At 36.7% G+C, this 6,076-nt stretch overlaps 1 long non-coding RNA gene across 1 annotated transcript; it reads left to right on the top strand.

The window, feature by feature from the left end:
• The first annotated feature begins 2,332 nt into the window (after nucleotides 1-2,332).
• LOC128019368 (uncharacterized) lies at nucleotides 2,333-4,434 on the top strand. The gene is made up of 4 exons (XR_008185120.1): nucleotides 2,333-2,621; nucleotides 3,278-3,347; nucleotides 3,524-3,642; nucleotides 3,944-4,434. It is a non-coding gene; the product is annotated as an uncharacterized LOC128019368 (long non-coding RNA).
• The last annotated feature ends 1,642 nt before the right edge of the window (nucleotides 4,435-6,076 follow it).

Here is a 6,076-nt window from a genome sequence, read left to right as displayed (position 1 = left end):
CCTGTTTGCCATGTCATCTGATTACATTTGCGGCAGGGCGGATAGATTATGCCGCTCTCTCTCTTGACTTCTCTGTTCCACTCACCCATGAACAATTCAAACTTTATTAATGTAATTGTTAAGTATTTTTGTCTGAGTCATTTATGATAATCAGAAGCATTTTTCCACCTTTACTTGGCCTTGCTGATCAAATGAGCTTCCTCAGAAGTGAATGTTATGAGGATATATGATTTATTTAGCCTGAAATTTGATCAATCTATCGAGATTTTGCAATAATTTGAGCACCAGATATAAAATATGGGGGGGGGGGATCTATGTAGAGGCAGAAGCGTGAGATTACCCATGTGTCAGTTATGCTTGGGTGTGAGTGGGCATTGATACCAACTCAATAAATCATCTCTGATCACCAGCGCTGCTGAGTGCTGTTGAATTTCTTCCTCTAGTTTTGACAAATGGCTCTCAGATTGCTGTGGGGGAAAAACTGGCAGACAGTGTAAACTGTTTCACTTTTCCACCCATTAGCTCTTTCCTTCTCTCTTGTTCTTGGTCATAAGCTCTGGGCTTCATTTTAGCTGGTAAATCACTCAGCAACTTGCTATTCGGTTACACTTAAAGACATAGTTCACCTAAAAATGACAATTCTGACATTACACTATGTTGTTTTAAACCTGATGCCACTTTTGTCCTTCTGTTGAACAAAATAAAGACATTCTGAAGTATGTCTTAACTTTATCCAAATATTGATAGTCAGTGGGGTCTGAAAAATCACTGGACCCAGTTGATTTTCACTGTATGGATGAAACAGATTTCAAAACGTTTGTTATATTTTCTTAGTGTTTTGCAGAAGAAAGACATGGAGGTTTGAAACAACATGAACTATCCCTTTAAATGTGTCTTTAATTTACTCCATATGCAAATATAACACTTCTGTGATTATACTAATGTTGGGCAGTGAAATGCTGTCTTATCCCATATGGAAATTAATGAGTTTTGTGGTTGCTCAATCCACAAGTCTCATGCTTCCTGTTCCTAAAATACTATACTTTGAATTCATTCCTTTTGGTAATAGTAAAATGTATCATTAGAGGTGGTTTAAATGATCATATCTTATCAAGAAAAAAGAAAAAAAAGGATCCAGTGTAAATACCCACTTCATATTGACTAGTGCATCCACACAGGAGCCTACAGAACATTTCAATTTAATTGAATCACTGTCACTACTGTCTCTTCCTCTGCACTGTATTGAATCTGGTCATGCAGGAAGGAACATTTTATCTGTATGAAACAAAGTGGTTTGCATTTCTCTTGTACACAGCAAAAAACGTTGGGTTGTTTTTTTAACCCAACCGTTGGGTTACACCTATTGGGTCAATATGTTGGGTTATCTTAAAATTTGTTGGGTCATTTTTTTTTTTTTTGTCGGCGTTGGGTTATCTTTAGTTATAACCCAACTGTTGGGTTAAATATGTTTCCCGCTTCACTCCGGTTCAAATGATAACGCTCCAGTCAGAGAGTCAGCGCGGACATCAGTGGCAGCCTGCCTGATTATGAAGGGTAAGTAGGCTAACTGTTAATATAATCGTTAATATAATGATGTATATAACTGTTATAACATTAAGTAATGTGTCTGATACATTAATTATTATTATTTTTTTATACGTTAAAAAAGTTTGTATTGCCTTTAGTCCGTATGTTTCCCTCAGAGAATCAGATCGATTGTAAATGAATGTTTGTTCGCCAGCTTTAATACATTAAAAGATTAACGTTAGCTGCAAAACTTTTCATACAAGTATTATTTAAAGTTGATAAAAATGTCTGGTGAAATGTGAAAGTTTGAATCATTAGAATTAAGCTAGAAAAGCCGCACGGACCATTTATGGGATCTGACCAGTGAATGAAGCTGCTGAGCGAGCTGAGCTCACACACATCAGTCATGAGACAGACAACAGACTCCGCGAGAATCGTTTGAGTGAACCTGCAATTTTTTGTTATAAAAGTTAAAAACCCAGACGAAAGAAAAGCGCGCAGTCGTGAGGCAATCCGCTCTTTCAGTGAAAATTTATACCAGTGTCCCAAATTTACATAACATTAACGTTACTCCTACAACCACCCGTTAAGAGGGGAGCGTAAAACAGAAGCCATATTCGTCTTAGCGCACCAGTAGGCTACTAATTAATTGTACAGTAAAAGTGCTTTAATGGTTATTCATATTGAATATTGTTATGCATCTATTATAATACTCTATAATTACAACAATTTCTCTTATGAAGCTAGATTGATTGACATGTTTTTAAATGTGATGTATTAAATGTGTTTGTTGTGTATAGGAGGAGATGTCGTCACGACACAGAGCCCCGCCCCCAGAGACCGCGTCTCCTCCCCTTTCCGCCATTTTGGGAGGATACCCGCCAGCACAGTTCATTGTTTACATTGGTAGTAGAGGAGGTTGTCGCACTATTCTAGAATGCCTGGAAAACACTGCTGTGTAAAAAACTGCTCTAGTGTCTCACACGATTGTCGTGGAAACCGTAGGAACCATTTGTTACAGTTTTTTCGTTTCCCTACATGGAAAAAGCATTTCATTTGAACTGAATGCCATCACTGTTTGATCCAGAGCTGCTGTAAGTTAGCAGAAACAAACTTTGTTATTTTCCTGTTTTTATTGTTATATTATTAATCTGCTTTGATACAATCTGGATTGTAAAAAGCACTATATAATTAAAAGTGACTTGACTTGACAAAAGGTGAAGCAACTTACCTTTGCCAGTACAACGGTGTTTTCACAGTTTGGGGACTTGTAGATGACCAAGTCGTGCACCCAGCCGCAGCAGAATGTCTTGTAACTTTCCAAGGATTTCAGGCTTTTGAATTCTAGCATAGTGTAATAACTGATGCCAAAAACCAAGTAATTAACTATTTCCAAGTAAGTGCAATAAAGAGCCTAGATCTTTGTTCCGTTTTTAATATTAGCCAGTTTCTCTAAATACCTCTGTTTGGCATTGTTAATAAGTTTCTCCCTGTAAGGACCCTTTTCTTTTGCCGCATTCTTCTCCATTTCTTCTTAATTTCTCTATCATATATATGTATTTATTTATATAATTTATCGTATTTTCTATCAGTATATCCGTTACAATTTGTATCCGTCTCTGTATCGCTCTTACACTGTTGCCCCTGGCAACCGATAGCTTATCCTCCCAAAATGGTGGGCGAGCTCAATTCGTCACGTGACAGCAAGCTACCATGATGCATCTCCTCATTCTCAGTACTTCTGTTTTAGACATTGGACTTTTTCATGAAGGAAAAATTGCAACAATAGAATTTCTGCCTGTTAATTGAAACATTTCAAGGTAAGTAACCTATTTAAATTAATGATACATAAGTTTTCAATTTTACTTAGACCTATGACTTCAAAAAAATTATGAACAAAGACAAATGAGGTGAAATAAGTGTATTGTTGCATTCCGTCCAACAAAGCTTCCTTTCATTTCAACTTGTGCTTTCTCTGTACTTTTTTCATTTAAAGGCCTTCGTGCAGAAATTGTCTTTAAACTCTTCCTACTGTCTGCACCATACCACACTAATGGAAAATTGGTGTGCACATCATACACGGAAATGAAGCGGTCCTTCATTGACATTAAACCTGTAAGTAAAAGCAACACTTACAATTACAGTGCCCTGTGTAGTCAAGTCACCTTTATGTATTTTGTATAAGACACACTTTGTACAATACAAATCGTTCCAAGAAGATATTTTGAAAAAAAAAAAAATGATGACATAATTTTAATTTTGGGGTGAATTATCACTTTAACCTATTTAAATTCGCTATTGCTTTTAACTCAGTTAAATTAACTTATTTGTAAAGTGAGTGTATCAATGAAATATCATCACAATGCATGTTAACTGAACTGTTTTTTTTTTTTTTTATTATTATTATTCTTTTAAGGTTGGCACTAATTAGTGCTGCACTTGAATCACAAGACAAGCCAGAATCCACATGTCCTGGTGCTTGGTGACAAGGAAAACTCCTCCAAAGATTGTATTATTTTAAACAGGGAGGCGATGGAACAGGAGACGATACTACAAGCAGTCAATATGTGTTTCAAACTTTTCTTTGTATATGACATCTACTACCTAAAGCCCTCTGTTCCCATTTGAGAGTTTTTGGAACACACAGTCTTTAATAGTTTCTTCTGCACACTGTCTCCTCCTTAAAAACTTTGTGTTTAGTAATCAGTAAAAAACTTTATTTTATTTATCATCAGTAGGTCCAGCAGCTAATATATTGATTTTATGATTATTTTTTGTTCGATTATTATATGTAATGTTCATTTTATTTGAAAGTCGTAACATTTGCCAAGTGTGGTAACCCATACTCTGAATTGGTGCTCTGCATTTAACCCGTCCAAGTGCACACACACAGCAGTGAGAAGTGAACACACATTCGGAGCAGTGGACAGCTATAGATCCAGCGTCCGGAGAGCAATTGGGGGTTCAGTGCCTTGCTCAAGGACACTTCAGCCATGGGTATTGAGGGTGGAGGAGAGCGCTGTTCATTAAATTGAAGGGTAACTTTTAACCCAACAGGATTTTAACCCAATGGGTTGGGTTGAAATAACCCATAGATGGGAAGGTGCTATACCAACCCATAGTTGGGTTGCAGGTTGGGTTATTTTTAACCCAACATTTTTTAGTGTGTACATGTGTGATTATGGCAGCTATTCATTAAAGTGACTTCCTGTGGGTTAAAGCGTGTAAAGACCTACAGGGAAATAAATTATGAGATGGCAAAATTGCCTAGGTTTTACAAAACTACGGAAGAGTTCAGAGAAGACTCTGAGATTGGTCAGATTAAAGGTAATTTCAATGTTTCATGACAAGATCACAATCTATCATTTTGAACAGCTTTTGCATTTTCTTCACTTGAATTTCACTTACCCATGCAAGTTTCTTGCCGCCTTTGTAATCCCTGTATTCGTATGCTCGTCGGCATCATGTCACACTTTAAACCCACTGATTGATGATGTATTGATCATGATGCTTTGCTTTAAGAGGTTGCTGAGTCAACACTGCCACAATTCTAAACCTTATCTTTCCCCAGCAGCTTGTCAAACAAGGTCCTATCTATTTATTTATTCATTTATTTAAAAAAGGGTTAATGTTGAACCTTTCTAAACACAATTACATTTGTCTATCGTACAGTAGATATTTGTGCTTGTTCAGAAGGTTTTCATTTGAAATTAGCTGTTTTTATCTTCTTCAACACTTGTCGTCCAACAAGCAAATTTGAGGAGCGCCATGCTTTAGTAAAAGCAAAAGTAATTTCTAATTTTTGCCATTTTGCCATTTTTTTAAATCCCTTTATTTATTATAATAATGGCACATGCTGCTCTTTCTAAGAAGCTTTTCATTCAAACCTTTCTTTTTCAGTCCCTAACCCCTACTTTTTTTTTTTTTTTTTTTTTTTTTGAGAGAGAGAGAGAGAGAGAAATGGATGAGGCAGTAAATTATATCTAAGGAGATGACATATCCCCCTAATGTTCAATTTTAGGAAGATTGGTATCTGCTGGATAACAGTGAAGAGACTAATTTTTATGTGCTCTTTCCATTTCATTTTCTCCTTTTTTCTTTGGATTAATTTAGTATTTCCCTCTTCCTCCTTTTTGGCTTCTTCATTTTCTAACCTCACTAAAACCCACTTGAAGCTCCCGATCACAGCCTCACAATTACAGTTCTCATTTTTGTAGGTTACATCTCTACTCTTTTTCTTCACCTGACCCATTCGGTTGCCATCTGCCTCTGCCCACTCATCTGTTTCTGTCATTTCCTGTCAGGATTGCACTTCCTGCCCATCACCAGGGTAAAGTAATTGCCTCTATCACGTCAAGAAGCTGATCCATGTTCACTCAGAAGAAAGTTGAAGATAGAGAGAGGTTTGGAGGGAGAAACCAGGACATGATTGCTGTAGATTTGAGATTCAGAGAGCTTTACCTTGGTGTTTTTGATTCTTATATTTGAACACATTGTAACAGGAAAAGGGGCCAGAGAGTATTGTTTGAGATTGAGGTACCAGTGATGT

The sequence above is a fragment of the Carassius gibelio genome, chromosome A9 (assembly GCF_023724105.1).
Source record: "Carassius gibelio isolate Cgi1373 ecotype wild population from Czech Republic chromosome A9, carGib1.2-hapl.c, whole genome shotgun sequence".
NCBI lineage: Eukaryota > Metazoa > Chordata > Actinopteri > Cypriniformes > Cyprinidae > Carassius > Carassius gibelio.
This window is presented reverse-complemented; position numbering and strand designations above follow the sequence as displayed.